This window comes from Myodes glareolus, chromosome 1, assembly GCF_982192425.1.
Source record: "Myodes glareolus chromosome 1, mMyoGla1.1, whole genome shotgun sequence".
NCBI lineage: Eukaryota > Metazoa > Chordata > Mammalia > Rodentia > Cricetidae > Myodes > Myodes glareolus.
The window spans coordinates 131,130,729-131,147,481 of record NC_142026.1 but is presented as its reverse complement, the minus strand read 5'-3'; the positions used below and the strand labels follow the sequence as shown (position 1 = coordinate 131,147,481).

The 16,753-nt window shown below is 45.6% G+C and overlaps 1 protein-coding gene across 3 annotated transcripts in view; it reads right to left on the bottom strand.

The window, feature by feature from the left end:
• Tiam2 (TIAM Rac1 associated GEF 2) overlaps positions 1-16,753 on the bottom strand; it is a 227,253-nt gene that overhangs the window by 167,746 nt on the left and 42,754 nt on the right. The window contains exon 1 of one of the 3 annotated variants that reach the window (XM_085687874.2): positions 9,385-9,525. The exons of the other annotated variants lie outside the window; for them this stretch is intronic. The gene's annotated coding sequence lies outside the window, so the exon portion shown is untranslated. Of the gene's footprint in view, positions 1-9,384; positions 9,526-16,753 lie in introns of those variants that run through there. 3 annotated transcript variants of the gene reach the window in all.

Sequence of the window (16,753 nt, the reverse complement as noted above, 5' to 3'; positions counted from 1 at the left end):
AACACTACACTCCAAGTCCAGATGAAATTGAAATTCTAATTACAAAAATGTTCCTGCTTTGCTGGGCAGTGGTGGCATACACCTTTAATCTCAGTACTCGGGGAGCAGAGACGGGGATCTCTGTGAGTCCAAGGGCAGCCTGGTCTTGAAAAATTGGGGGGAAAAAGTTCCTGTTTAAAAAAAATAAGCATGTTGTGGTATTGTTATCACGGCTGTATAAGGGGCATTTGCATCATCATGCAAGGACTATGAATGACGCTGTCCCAAACACAGTCACCATCTGCTGAGTGGCCATCTTATTTATGTGACTGTGTTTTGATTAGCACAACTCTCATGAGCACAGGAACTTCCAGGCATTTCCAGAGATACATTCTGAGACTAAATTGGGTTTAATTTTCCCAATTATAGAACAAAGAGGAGCTAAATTAAATTTCAAATTGTATAGATTTTGCAGTCTCAGCAGTGATGGCCAGTGTGCATGCGCATGAAGGTAGCAAATCCTTCATTGTTGTGAGCCTTCTGGATCATTGAAATAATAGAAAGATACATATAATTGCCAAGAATTTTTTTTTAAAAAAAGTAATATTACACACAATACTATTCGAACATCTATTCAGCAAACAGGGAATTCGTACTCAAACAAAATTCTCTCTTCCTTCAAACCATATTTCTACTTGTTCCTCTTCAACTGTGGCAGTGTCTTTAGTCTGTGCTGGTTCCACTGAAACCATTTCTGGTTCCTGTGTGTATTACAGGTTGGTCTGGGATCTTGTTTTTCTTAATACAGATCCTCTCAGTATTAAAAATGTTAACTTAAAAATCCTGAAGTAATAAAAATCTCTAAAGCAATCTTTAAAACTTCCTAGTAGGGCATCCATGAAATGGCTCAATGGGTGACAGTGTATTCTGCCAGGCCTGATGACCTGAGTTGGATCCCCAGCCCCACATGTTGGATAAAGAGCACTGACTTCTAAACATTGCTCTCTGACCTCCACACATATAACAAGACATATAACATGCATGTAAGTGCACACACACATGCACAAAATAAATGTAATTTATTTTAACTTCATAACTAGACTGTGAATGTATCTTTGTGTACATGTCTAGCATTCAGGAAATGTCCTAGGTTTGATCCTCAATTTAGAAGAAGAGGAAGAAGAAGAAAGAGGAAGAAGAAGAAGGAGGAGAAGGAGAAGAAAAAGATGACAGCCTACATAATTCACACAGCAACAGCCAGTAAAGGCCATAAAAATAAAAATATTTTCATCTGGTCAAGAGGAAAATCCCTAGACTTGGTGGAGACCAAACATGTCATTTGGGTAAGGCCAATGGCTTGACTAAAGAACTACCCGTCAGAAAGACAGGTTCACCTTGAACCATACTATGGAGATGGTGGACTAACTATCCCTTTAATGAGAGACTGTGTTTTGCCTTCCCAGAATCCCCACCCCTTACTGAAGTACCTTCCTATCTCTGTTCTGAGCATGCTCTAACACTTTGGGATTCCTTTCTCTTTCTCTAATGCCCTTCTTTCTGCCACACGGCTCACAAGGCCGATGGACCTCCACACCAGTTTAACTCAAATGGCATGGCTCCCCTCACCCCTTTTCTACCCTCCCCCTCCAGGGAGCAATGGATATTTATAGTTCGCCTGGCCTGGAGATTTTCTTTTAAACTTTTCAATTGTCCTTGAGCTCTGTTTGAATTCATTCTTAAATTATCTTATTAATGAGACTCAGAAACCCCCCAGAAGGGGACCCCAATTTTGCAGTATCATAATGAATGGAATCTAGGAACACATAGCTAACATCACACTGATGAATACAGAATGCCTTCCATCTGAGACCCAGACAAGACAACTTTGCTTTAGGGGTGCTAGCTAAAACGATTAACTCAGCTCTGAGGCAGGAACTCCCTGAAGATACAACTATGAAGTACAGAAGGCTTTACTCCTTTCATGACGCGCTGCAATGTCATTAGCATCCAGATGTAGACACCCAGGGGACGTTAACAAGGTATCCAAAGGGGTGGGGTCCCACCTGGAGGCATACTGACTGAAACCGGTGACTGGTGTGCCACCACAGTCGAGGAAGTCTTAGGAGTACATCAAGGAAGTGGAAGAGGAAGCAAAATCTAAAAGGAGTTAGGGAAAGAATGGTCATCACAAATGGAGGAATGCCAAGAAAAAGGAACCATCTCAGAACCAATGGCAAAAGACACTTCAAGAGAAAGCCCTGCATGGCCAAATGCGCTCATGTCTGCTGTTTTCCTAAAACCACACCTTCCCGTTTTGCTTTTTAAGACCAAGACACTTTCTGTGGTTTAAGTATAAATCCAGAAGCAAACACCATTTCTAGCATTTACACAGTAACTGTACCAGCCGCACAATAATAATCAGGGAAAATCGTAGATCACCAATGTTGCTCAGCAGCGGAATAGACTGCATTTGGTCCCTAACAGTTGCTCCTTACCGGTCACACTGTGTCCTCAGGGAACTAAGAGGCACACAGCCTAGCCAGGGCTCCGACTGCCAACAACTCTCCTTGGTGCCCACTCAACAATGGCTCAGTCAGGGCTTTAGAGGGGTGGCCACCATGAAACTACACACACTCGGAATGGGATCTGGTTGCCTGAGTTAACTCCCAAGGTCTAAGAAGAGATGCAGAAGGTCTGGGAACAAGAAGAGTCAAAACCTGTTTGACCGGTTAACAAGCATTTAAGGAACATCCTAAGCACACAGGAAAGAGAGCAGAGACAACTAAATGGCCCGTGGTCCTGAAATGTCAAACAGCAGTCACTTAACACAGCTGCTTTCCACTTAAAGACAGAGACTATTAGAAGAAATGATTTTTCCATGGACCCCAGACCCCTCAGTCAACAGCACAAGAGCTTAAAAGAAGAGAATGTCTTCTCGATGCTCCAGAGCCTCAGAGCGAGGCAGAGACAGAGAGAAAGGAAGGCTGAGTACCCTCAAAGAGTCTCTCAGAACTTGGCAGATGCCTTAGTTCACTGCTGAATTTTGCTTGTGTGGACGGGGATTTAATGACGAACTCTCTGCCTGACATAGGCAAGCTGCTGTAGGCATCTGGCTTTTCAGATGTGAACCCACAAAGTGGCTCACTCTATGGACCACCAGGCAAGTAGCTAGCAAGGAAAAGACCACTATGTAATTTTTCCACACTTTAATCCTGCTCACAGTTAAGCAAGCCAGTTCACACTGGCTTTTAAGTGTATACGTCCCAGCAGAAAACACAAAGGCAGAGACAAACATTGGGGCAAACAGACTCTGCTCGCTGTAAACATAATCTTTTTCCTTGCAATTACTGTGTCCTCACACAGCACAACACATGAAGCACTCCTCCCCCGTCTTGCAAACCTACCGCGTGTTCTACAAAGCATACCCCATGCTATGCTGTGCCAAAATAGTATGTGCCGGATTTGTGTTGTCGGTACAATGTGCTTTTATGCAGAGAAATTTGTTTTGCTTTTGGTTCAGTAAATATGATAAAGCTAATTAATAGCATTATATTTCAGTCATTCGGGTTCATTTATTATTCATTAGATTTTTGAGGAATTGCTGCTACCTGACATGGTCTTGAACTCCTTTGTTCAGATGTTGCCCAATGTTCTAGCTCCTTTTATTTAGATATAAGTTTTGTATGGTTTGGTAAATCACAAAAGATTACAAGACTGTACAAAAATGTTGGAAAGTGTCCAACCGCTTGTCAGAATACCACCTGCATAAGACATTTCATAAAGTCTTTATTCCACATGTGACAAAGAGAAGCCAGCACAAACGGAGGGGACAAAGAACCTTGTGTGAACAGGCAACTAGTGGACGCCATTACAGTTCCTCACCTTTGACTCCAGGACTTCTAAGAAGACAGCTAAGATTCTAAAGGGGGAGGGGCAAGGTTCTAGAGGGGGAGGGGCTAAGGTTCTAAAGAAGAGGGGTTAAGATTCTAAAGGGGAGGAGCTCTAATCTCTTTATCTGAAGTAAGTGAAGACTCTCCCTGCTGAGCTCACACTTGTACTTTCCAAAACATTTCCAAAACTAACAGTGGGAACAAAAAACCTGAGCCCTAGATTAAGGGAGCTTCACAAGCGTCTCAAGGTAAATAGGCGATTTGTGTGAGTTTCCACACATCAGCAATTACCAACAATAAATGTATTAGGAAGAACATGTCCTTTGTCAGATGGGTATGTTGGCACATACCTGACTCCTCAGCACTTGGAAGGCTGAAGCAGAAGGATTGTAACAAGTCTGAGGCTAGCCTGGGCTACTTAAGGAATTCCAGCATAACCTATCTCAAAACAAAACAAAAATTTCATTAAAAACCTAAAATTAAAAATTCTTTTTCTCCAGGCGATGGTGGCACAAGTCTTTGAGACAGGCAGATGTCCAAGTTTGAAGCCCGTTTGGTCTCAGAAACTCTGTCTTGAAAAAATAAAATCATTTTCATTACTGGAAAGATCACTAAATAAGAAATAATAATAATATCTATGTTTTAAAAACTATTCTCTAAAAAAAACTTACTAAACAGATTTTAAAAATCTTGGCACAATTATGTGCCTCAAAAGATGTATCTCAAGAGGAAGCAAATTCTCCTTCTAGTGATCCAGGTTTAGTTCTATCTCAGGTGTTCCGCTGTTGCTACTGTTGCTGTTGTTTGTCATTCTCATTTCTGTGACTGTTACCATTGTTGCCGTTGTCATTGTTGCTGCTGTTGTTTTGAGCAAAATGACAGGCTGATTCTAAAGTTTATGCAGAAGAATAACTTTGCAAGGAATTGTCAAGAAAGGTTCTTCTGAGAGGAAAAAAGAACAAAGGCACACCAGATACAACAGACATGGGAACCGGGAGCATGAGACAGAGGCATTCCTAGCTGGCAATGATGGGCCTCGCACAAAAGAAGAGGCCTGTTCTCCTCTTCCCATCCCAGCACTCTACGGTATCTCCCCAAGGAGCAAGCCCCGCAGCCGCCATATGCAAGGCTGGAGACAAGAGGGCCGTGATGGTTTCTTGCAAAACCCTGAGGAAGACCGAGTCCACACTCACACTGGCAGGCCAGACTTGCACGTTCGAGTTTTCCACCTTTCCTGTTCCCATGGGACAGCCAAGGATCCGGCTCTACACTGTTAGTGCTGCTAGCAGGCCCATGGGCCACAGACAGGGGCTGCTGGGGTGACTCACGGTGACTCAGTCCTTCCATGCCTGCCAGCCCCTGCTTGAAGGCATCCCCACTAGGCATGCAGCCCCTTCATTACAGAAATATTTCCAGCCCTGTGTTGGATAGTTGTCAGTTCCCTTCAAAATGTGATGATCAACCACAGAGCGTTTTGCCGAGAACAGTTAACTGCTTAGCATTAAGACAGACAGTGCCTCGCGGAAAGGGAAGAAGAAAGCAAGAAACTCAATTTTCACTGGGAAGGTTGATTTTTGCCTCCAGTGTTAAGAATTGGACACAGACCCCTAAGAGGCTAGGCAAAGGCTCTACTATTGAGCAGCACCCATGGCCCCTAAAACTTTGGTTTTAATATTGATTTTTGATTAGTTCTTCGGGAAAGACACACAATGTTTTTCGATCATGTTCATCCCCCCATACCCACATAACCTTTCACCAATCCACACACCCCCTTCCTTTTCATTTCTTTACATCCTTCCAGACCAATCTGTGTTGATCCCAATATTCCTAGGTACATGGTCTTCCACTGGAATGTGATTGACTTACCAGGACCCACTCTCATAGACAAAACTGTCCCTTCGCTTCCCAGCAGCTAACAACTGATGACGGCCCCCCACTAGGGGTAGGATTGCGTGGGCCAGCTCCACTCTCCATGCTGGGATTTAGTCTGGCTTGGGCATACACGGGATTTCTACATGCTGCCACAATGGCTGGGAGTTCTTAGTGCAACTTAGTGCAGTTCTGATGTATCCAGCAGGTATAGCTTTGTAGCCACCTGTCTCTTCCACGCCTCCTTCCCTTCTTCTTTAGTGATTTCTGAGCCCGGAGGAGGCAATACAGTAGATACATCCCCTTGTCCCCTTTAGGGCCGAGCATTTCGGCAATCTCTATTCACCACGCCCTACAGACTCCACCAGCAAACGTCAGCTGATAAACACATTCAGTAATGTAGCAGGGTACAAAACATCTCAAGAAAGAAACCAAAGAGCCGGGAGGTGGTGGCACATGTCTTTAATCCCAGCACACGGGAGGCAGAGGCATGCAGAACTCTGGTCTACAAGAGCTAGCTCCAAGACAGGCACCAAAGCTACAGAGAAACCTTGTCTCAAAAAAACAAAAACAAAAACAAAAACAAAAACACCCAAAAAAATAAGAAAGAAAAGAAACCAAGGAAACAGTGCCATTCACGATTCCCTCAAATATGTGTGTGTGTGTGTGTGTGTGTGTGTGTGTGTGTGTGTGTAAACCTAACCAAGGAAGTGACAGACTTGAACAATAAAAACTTTAAGACACTGGAAAAAAAACGAAAAAGATACCAGAAGGAAAGACACTCCTCCACCCTTGCCGCCCCCAGGGAGATTCCTAATACGGAGAACTGGAGGACACAACCAGAAATGTCAACAGCATTTGCTTGCTGGGGAATCACCTACAACTTTCCGAAGTTGAAATTCTCTATGTCCCTAGGGAGACTTATGGTGAAAGAGCCTACCCACGTCCTAAACACCTGCCTCCTCTCGGTAGAAGTTCTGGAAGCCAGGTGTGGGCTCGGGACCATAATCCCAGCATTTGAGAAGTTGAGAGATTAGGATAAGTAAGACAGCTTGGGGTCTAGTGTACACAGCGGTTCCAGGCCCAGACTGCAGAGTGAGGCCCTGTCTCAAAAGAGTGGGGCCACAAGATGGTGCGGCAAGTCAAGGATTTGCTTTGCAAGCCTGACAACCGAAACTTAATCCCAGAGTCCTTGCAAACGTCATAAAGCCAGAGACACTGTGCACACCTGCAAACCCAGCATTTCTAGGGGGGATGGAAAGCAAAAGCAAGATAGTCTCCCAGAAGCTCCAAGGCCAGCTCGGCGAGGGTATCTGTGTGACAGGAACAAGAGAGAGTCTACCTCAGCAAAGCAAAATGAGAGAACCAACCGAGAGACATTCCTGACTTCCCTATGTGCATCATACTGGCATGTACATGCCCAGTTTCATACATAAACGCACACACTAATAAATAAAAGAATTTTTAAAGGTCCCCTTATCCAGTATCTAGCCAAGGCCTAGGTGCATTTAAGCAAAGTAAATGCCTGGCTATAGATAGGCTGCTCTAGGTTTCTGGGCAGAAGCCCAGGCCATCACTCTTGGATCTCTGGAGGAGTTGCAAGGTACTCCTGAGGGAGAGCATGATGCCTTCAAAGCTGATTGCTCCTCTGAGCTGGATGCCAGAGGACAGAGAAGGCCAGCCACTGCGGGGCCCCATCCCACGTCACAGGACTGTCAGGGAGACTAGTATCCACAATCACTCAATGGGGAAAGGGTTAGTGCTTTCCAGAAGGTTCCAGTGGTTTTCCTTTCTGTCCTTTGATGCTGTTAGGGATGGGGTTTGTTAGAGGAACAATGCTCGAGCATGTGTGTCAGTGTGTATGTGTGTCAGTGTGTATGTGTAAGAGAGAGAGAAAGAGAGAGAGAGAGAGAACATATACAGAGAGGAAAAAAAGAAAATATTGCATTTATGAGCACACCTTACATAAAAAATAATTTCCATTTGCATGATGACTTAGACCTATAATCCTAGTACTCAGGAGGCTTGGGGCAGTTTGAGGCCAGCTTGGACCACTTAGCAGCTCGCTCTCATTTTCTCCCCAACCCCCCCCCTCTAAAAAAAAATCACCCATCTCCTTTTAAAACTAAGCTAGGTTTCATGGAATACCCCAGAACCAAAATGGCATGTGACAAAGTCCAAGCCAGTTGGCTGAGAGTGACACTTTCCTCGATTTAATGTATAGCGCGCACAGCCATAGGGACAATGTCTGATATTCAACCCTCTGCAAATATCTATATAATCTAACTAAGAGACGTATGCATCCCCCACTCGGCCACTACAAGTCACAAAGGGGAAATGAAGCTTGGGCGCATTGCTCAGTGCAAGAAAATCCTGACTTCTCTCTCCTGTGATCTCATTTTCTTTTTATAGCTTGGCTTTCCAACATAGTAATTGCTTTCTTTTTTAAAGACATGGATTTATACCACATTTAATTTGAATGTCCCTATATATAGATTTTAGCCTATAATAATATCCACTTCACCAGTGCCCACCGCTGAAAACCTAAATATAACTGCAATTGAGGAATAGGATTTTTCTTTTCCTATGAAGTAAAAACAGTAGCGTAGGAAAGATAGCTGATCTATCTACTACCAAAATACAATCCTTAAGCACAGTTCTGATGCTCTAGAAGCAAAGAAAATATTCTATTTCTCCCACAAAACTTGTTGCCCAGGGATTGTAGGATTATGGTGTGTGTGTGTGTGTGTGTGTGTGTGAGAGAGAGAGAGAGAGAGAGAGAGAGAGAGAGAGAGAGAGAGAGAGAGAGAGAGAGAGAGGCTGGCCTTGAATTCATAGAGATTCATCTGCCTCTGCCTTCCAAGTTCTGGGATTAAGGGCATGTGCCGCAATGCCCATCAAGAATTGTAGGAAGAGTTTAAATTTGGGCCATGATTTCTCTTCTAGTTGGCCCTTAACTGATTCAGGTGTTAGCAATTACATCTCCTGGGGAGAAAGGAAGTCAGCCTTTACTCATTCTAGCTTCCTACAGAAGATGCACAACTCAACTGCTCTTCAGTTCAATAGGAGAAAACGCTTTTTTCTGGAATCATCAATCTGTGGAGAGCAGGAAGACACAAAGGAACAATTCTCTGGGTGCAGACCAGATAAAAACCCCGACCCACTGTGGGGTCTGTCTCTCTCAAGCCTCTCTGCAGTGTGGGAGGAAATGAACCTTCAAGAACTATGCACATGGCACATATTTGGTTGTTTGTTCTGGTGCCTGGGATGCCTATCAGGATACTGAATGTGATCCTGATAACATGCCTGGTAACAGTCCCTGCCGTCCTCAGGATTTAAGCAAAGTCTAAAAGATGCTGCTGCTCATGATGGAACAGGATTTGGGAAATATTTTCTCCAATCCCTTCGTTACAGAAGAGGACCACAGAGTTTATACCGTATATAAAGCAACAATCTGCAGCCCAACGAGTAGATTACAGAGAGAAGGCTCCGTGTAGACGTCCAAGTATGCAGAACAAAACACAGTAATGCCTAAGTCTGCTAAGGGCTTCACACGAAGGAGGAGGGTGTCTAATGTCACCACTGCTAAGTGAGTACAGATGTAAGACTCCTCAGTAGCCCCCAAAGGATGATGGATGAGACCTACCTTTATTCTGCCTCAAATAAGCCTCTGTCTTTGCTTGGCCACTTAAAATCATTCACTTCCAGCTGGTTCCGGGCCAAGGCACCACCCATCAACAGCTCAGGGCTGCAGAAGCAAGAGTGGTGCCCACAGACACCAGACTCTCCACAGCCCACACCAGATCCAGCTCACGGAGTGCGCAAACTGCAATGGAAGGGGAGAGATGAACGCGGAAAGACAAGCTCTGTCAATGAAGTGTAGCGTTTACTAAGAAGCCTTTCTGGTCAGATCGCAAGCCATTCCATCCGTGCACAGTGTGCAAAGACAGGGCTTCGCCCTCGAGATTTAACTTCAAGTTACAGCTTGGCTTAAAGGATGCTGAGGACTTCCGAGGCTGCCATATTCACCAGCCTCACTGTCCCCTCCAAAGTCTCTTGCTCAGAGTGGCTGGAAGTAAAGCCAATCACAGTCAGACAACTCAAAAAAACACAAAGGTGACAGATTTCAGAATTGGCAATAATAAGAATAATATAAGGAACAAAAGCTGGAATCTTCCTCATTATCCAATATTCTCATTTGAAAAAAACACACCACTACAATGAAACACTTCTTCAGAAACAAAAGTCAAAGAAAAGCAAATCCAAGGTGGCTACTGTGAGAAGGAATTCACCGTGACAAATCCTGATGCAGGACTCAAGGAAGGCCTTATAGTGTTCAGTCACAAAACACCTCCAGTCATCAGTCACATCTGGTAACCAGAGCCCCTGCTGAAGCAGCAACCAACCACTGCCTTCAGGAAGTCCCAACTTCTCATTAACTCAGGGACTTCGTCAATAAACACTGTAGGTGTCTGCAAGCAGCCATAGGCAGATACCCCGCAATCAAAGCTATGTGCGCGCGCGCGCGCGCGCACACACACACACACACACATACATATCCTGTGTATTAATCTCACCTTGGCATTAAAATGTGTGAGAAAATGCAAACAAGCTCTTCCAGAAACCGACAATAAATCAGACATGGTATTTCTATAATCTCAGATTGGGGAGGCAGAGGCAGAGGTCAGTTCCTCAGTTCAAGGTCAGCCAGAGCTATATAGCAAGACCTTGTACCCAATACACAAACTGAGCAGGTGCCTGGACACACGGCACACACCTATCACAGGGTAAACACCCCAAAAGAGGAAGGCCCTTTTACAGCAGCTGGTGAACACTCAGCATAACGGTGCCTTCTCCCTTTTCTCTTGCGTCTCTGTTTTCTCCTCAGATCATTTTTTGGAAAACTGTCAAATGCTAAGCACTCTGTGATGACAGGTGAGTTCATTTTTGCAAGCCTATTTGAAGTGGTAACACAATAGGAAAGAGAGAGAAAAACCAGAGTCACTGCTTGGGATGCTGCCACTCTCGTAGGGGGTGATTAAACTCACAGGTGACAACAGGGCAGCAGCTTGAGGAGGCAGTAGGACAGCCAGGTCACACACTGGTCTTGAGCCGAGCCATCTCGCCAGCTCCTGCAGCCCACCCAGGACAGGAGTGGCTGGTGCACACTGGCTCAGAATGGATGCAAGGCCAGTGCGCACTCTGCAAGGCACAGTGAAAGCAAGCCGACTTGAACTTGAGCCCCGTCCTTGACATCACAAGGTATGTGACCAGATAGGAGGTCAAGCCAATTAGAGTCCTTATCTACTACTTAAAGTGAGGCTGTAAAGAGGAGGAGTGCCTAGCTCTTGTAGGTGTTCATTAGAAAGAAATTAGAACCCTCAAAACGGAAGAGATCCAGGCTCAGAAAACTGAGTCAATCTTGTAACTCTGTGAAGATTTTAGCTTGTGGATCTCATGCGACTTGGAAGGGATGGCTGCCGGGTCTGAAGGAAGGTGGGTGCTCGCATTTAAAATGGGGGTGCATCATGTGAATGGCCAAGAGTGGTCCTCAGGAAGGGCGCCTCTGCCATCAGTCCCCACGGTAAACGGAAGAGGGAGGTGTGTCTGTCAACAAGCAACAGCTGAACTTTGACCGAGTATCTTGGAGATTATTCTAGAACATTGCACATGGTAATCTGTAACCAATTAGTGGGTTGTAAAATCAGTTTAGTGGGGCATTATGGGTATTTTTAAAGGGCCTGAACAAGGAACTTAGTTCGGCTAGAATAGTATGTGCATTTGGTCACATGTTAGTAAAGAATGCTGGCTCCAGTTGTAAACACACATGTATTTATACTACGCCAACATGTAGGCAATATTTTTTAATTCTACCCTAAAATAAATTTGGAAAAAAGAACTAATCTAGAATACACAAGAAAAAGTGTATGATCCATATGTACTCTGAAGGCGAATGTAAATGATATAGCGAGAAAAATAATTATAGAAATTCTCCCAAAATAAACTAAGATGAAATTGCCATGAAGTCCAGCAGTTGTACTTCTTCGTAAACATGAAAAGAATTGAAATTTGGCTCCTGGTGAGATATTTGCATACTCATGCTCACAGGCTCACAGCATCCCTGCTCACAACAGCAAACGCGTAACCTTGCCATATCTCCTTTACCACCACTCACAACTGAGAAGTGGGGTTCCCATCCTCAACTGCTCTTTGATAGCTTCTCAATGATTCCTAAACCCAAACACCAAGAGTCTTGCTTCAGACCTCGGTGTCCAATAACTGAAAATAAAGTCAGCGGCATCTCCTCACTCCAAGGCGCCCTCATGGAACTTGGTTCAGATCCTTCACTCTATCCATGCACACCCATTCACGCGCACAGACTTCCCAAGGTTTTACACCCAACGACAGCTCATAAATGACCTTTCACCTGCCTTTTGTCCAGGACTCCCATCCTTCCAATCTCCCTCTTCCCAAGCAGCACAGACACGAGAATATGTTTATCCTTTTCTATGTACAAAAATGAAATGTTACTTTACACGACTCTTCATTCTTTCCCCCACAGGACCCTTCCAGTTCAGGTGGTACCAAACCCAAGAGAGAGACATGCCACATTGTCTGCTATGCCCCCCTCACCGTTAAAGCTTTAAACAATACTTCGAGTTTCCAATTCTTTCTGACTACAATTGACACTCCAGTGAATATCCTTCCACGGTGAAATCACATACACCTGCTTTGATATCTACAGGCTAGGGCGTCAGGGAAAGAAATCAAAAGCCATGAACATTTGAAATTTTCAGTAGACTCAGCTAAACATCTTTCTCAAATGGCTGGAAGCGGTGCTGGAAGACTTCTCGCTGGGGGGTGACGTTAGCAAAGTTTAAACATGGTGTCAGTCTTGATGGTCTGATGCACATGAAATCTGCAAACTCTTCCGGCCCTCTCTCAACCTGCTCCATGGTCTGGGGAAGCCATTCTCTCCCAGATCTTTCTGAGCTACATTTCTGTTTCCCACCCTTTCAACTACCCAAGCTGAGCGTCAATCAGATCTATTTCTGCATTTCTCCTCTAATATCCGTGTGTGTGTGTGTGTGTGTGTGTGTGTGTGTGTGTGTGTGTGTGTGTGGCTATGTGCACATATGAGTGTATGTATCTGTGGACTCCAGGAGGGGGCATCAGGTCCCATGGACCTGGAGCTATAGATGGTTGTGAGCCATCTAACATAGGTACCCCGGGGACTTAGTTCTGCTCCTCGGCAAGAACAGCACGTACTCTTAACCATGGAACCATCTTCCCAGCACCCTCCTCCAATTCTTCAATCACAAAAGCAGCAACATTACCAAGGATACCCCAGTGTGCATCTCCTGTGTCACTATTTACCTCTCCTGATCCAAACCAGCCACTGCCAACCCAAACACTTCTTACCCGTCTCTATCCAAATGGCGCAGACTCCCCTCTCAGATAACTGGGCCCGGGGGTAACAGTTCAGCTTGTCCCTCAAACCCCAGGATACAGTTACCTGTAGTACAACCCCAATGCCCCACCCTGGCAAGGAAAGCTATGTCCAGATATCAGAATCACACTTCTCTGGGTGTTCGTATTGTGTGTGCATGTGTGCATGCCAATGCATGCACAAGTATGTGCATGTTCATTTGAAGGTCAGAGTTCAACCTCAGACATCTGTCCTCCTCTATCACTCTCCACCCCTTTCTTCCTCACCCCACTCTTTTGTTTCCATTTGAGCAGAGGGTCATGTATGTGCCAAGACGGGCATGTGTTAGTTAGAGCACAAGTTACGGGACTTGGTCCACTCCACTACGTGGGTCATCAGCTAAAGGCTTCTCTGTCACCTCCTCAGCTCTCCTCTTTACTTACCATTTTGAGGCAGGGTCTCTCACTGAACCTGGAGCTCATCCATTCAGCCAGGCTGGCTGGTCAGTGAGCTCCAGGAATCTGTCTGTCTCTGCCTCCACAGAGCCGGGGTTACAGACGCACGTGTCTGACTTCATTTGCGCACTGGGGAGTCAACTCAGCTGCTCACATTTGCCGGCAGCCATCTTCCCTGCCCCGCTAACCCACACTTCTAAGCTCTGCTCTGATCGCTACCTCCAGCTCCTTGACGCCGAACCCCTTTGTACTCCAAAGGCAACAGGAACACACCTGTTTGGTATGTGCGAGTTTCTAGGAGGATTCCCAGAGAACACGGAACACACAAGGTAAGCAGAAGCTGACGGGGATCACCTCTGCTACTCTGGGCCTACCCGGCTAAGGAGATGTCTTTCTTTCAGTTCTAAAAACAGAAAGCGTTTACAGAAGAGACCATTGTAAGACCCCGGAGGTGGAGCAGGCGAGATGACACAGGAACTAGAGGACGTCCTCTTTGGTGATTTGACAAAGGAACAATGAAAATGCTGACTCAGCACGCGGTGGCTTTGAAACTCTAACCTGCCCAGCTGAGGGAAGACATGAGATAAAGGGCCAGGTCAGCACACCTCAGAGAAGACAACGCTGGCTCAGCAATCCGTATGCAGGAAAGAAGGGATGAAAAATAGTTTTGAAAGGCAAAGATTTAACAAAACGAGATATGAATCTAATTAGCAAGAGTCTGGTAAAAATAGATTTTGTGGGCATTAGCTCATGGAAAATGGCATTGCTTAGTTTTGGCCTAGTTCTCTTGCTGGGAGATTCTACAATACAGTGATGTGTCACACTCTAAGATGGGCAGGTGACACACGGGACGTATGTGACTCTCTGGCCATGCCGTCAGTGCTTTCTAGCCCAGCACACCCGGTTCCAATGGCGCTGACCGAACATGGAGGGAAGCCTGTGAGGCCTCCTCCGGCACCCAGAGCCGGGCCTCTTCTGACGGAAACTGTCAACCATCCATCATCCTGACTAATGGTAGGATGCGGTGTCACCGATAATTTAAACAGCTGTCAGAGCTACACAGCTCTTCAGATTCCATATGGCCTGTGTAAGATGCACATGTGCTCCGAGCCCTTCCCCCTCCAGAGAACAAGCTGGGAGGAAAGACATTAAGTCAGACACGCTGGGACTCGGGCCCAGATCTGGGCTGCAATATGCTCACATACAACGTCCACACTTCGCAGGCTAGGGGGCCGCTCATTTGAAAAGTCGTGTGAACGTGCCTCGTGACACACCTGACACACATAGGCAAAGCATCACGAGTCCTCAAACTCCAAATGCTCTTTTCGAAAAGTGGAACTTCCTAAACACCTACAAGGCTCTCGAGAGGCTTCTACATGATGTAAGGCATTTTCAAGAGCACAAGTGACCTCGGATGACTGCAGACCCCAAATCCCTCTGTCACACGGGAGCACTGAGCACCCGCAAGTACTTCGGGCTCAGGGGTCTGTCATCCACACCAGGTAGATGTCTGAGAAGCTGGAAGAAAAGCCGCAGAAGGCCAAGCCCCACTAGGCAAGAGAACTGATCCTGTCATTTCCACCCTTCAGAGTGAACCCAAGCTCACATCATCCCTTCTGTGCTTCGTGATTCCAACACACCAAGGCATCCGAGCATCACAACGGAAGATTTTAAAGATGGGAGGGGAAGTATGTATGTGAGGAAAACTTAAAGTAGTGCCAGAGAAACTGTCCTAGCGTTTATTCTGTAATGCTAATTTTATACATATAACAGAATCATGTACTAGCTGGGTCTGGTCAGTGGTTTATGATAATCTCACCCCACCTGGTCCAAACATAGACTATTTTCCCTAAGACTGCTTGCTTTCAACCAGAAGCTCAATAGAGGAGTGGGGGGGGGTCAAAATGTGATAAGGATCTTCTTCCCTTCCTGCTCTGTAAACACCCCTTGGCTTAGTAAACTCTCACACTAAAGACAGGCTGAAAAAATGCAGTCGTTGAGCCAGGTGTCACAGACACACCTGTCCTCCCAGCATGCAAGAGGCTGAGGAAGGAAGATCACAAGGTCATGACACTCTGGGCTACGGATGAGGTAGGACCATGTGCCCAATGAATGAGACCCTGTCGCTCCAAAAAATGGAAAGATAATCAATGCCAGCCGGGCTGGGCCGCACAGAATTCTATTTTTAACTACTTGGCAGACTAAGGCAAAAAGATTACCAGCTCAAGACCAGCCTGGGCTCCAGAGGGAGTTCAAGGGCAGCTTGTACTATTAATGCGTCCTCCTTCAAAATAAGAGGCTGTGATGGGGACAGGGATGTGGTTCAGTGGGATAGTCTTTGCCTAGCATGTGCAATACAGCAGTTTCTACTCCTGGTACCAAAAGGGGCCCTAAAGGGAGGGGTTGCAAACTGCGGGATAGGGGCAGAGAGAAATGCGACCAGAAATACAATGTTTACAAGAACCTGGCCTTGAGGAAAGAGCACCTCTTTGAAATCACAGGCTCTGCTCAAAGACTTTATGGTTCTTATTAAACACCCCTCTTTTCTTTCTACAAAGAAAACCCATGAGTATCAGCCTGGATGTATTTACAACACTCCCTTTGGAGGATGCCCAAGGTCTACATTTGGTTTTAAAAGATGGTTCTTCCTACATGACAGCTATCTCCAAAGGCCAAGACACACACACAGAGCAGCCCAGCTTCTCGTTAACATTTTCCAAGCATACAGTAGCTATGCGCCATTTGGCACCCACCACAGTCCCTCCCAAAGCACCCAACGGCTGCCAACTTCCCTGTGCATTTACAAGGCGAATTCTTGAAAAGGCAGTTCTTTGCCGAAGAATTCCACTTTTGCTGGGATGGTCATCAAAAGTTTACTGTCTCCCCATGGACAGTTGACCGGTTTTTAGTGACTTGGCCCAATATCAAAATAGCTGCAATTAAATGGAATTGTGAGGGTCAGATGAGGTATTAAAAGAGAGGGCTATCCCCATGGAACTACAATCATGCTTACCACATGTTCAAGCTGCATACCCCACCCAGGGCAAATGGCTGTCAGACACACCTCTCAGGAGAAAAAGTAGGTCAGCGTAACTTGCTGTGGTGTTCACTGGGACAAAAGGATTCTCAGT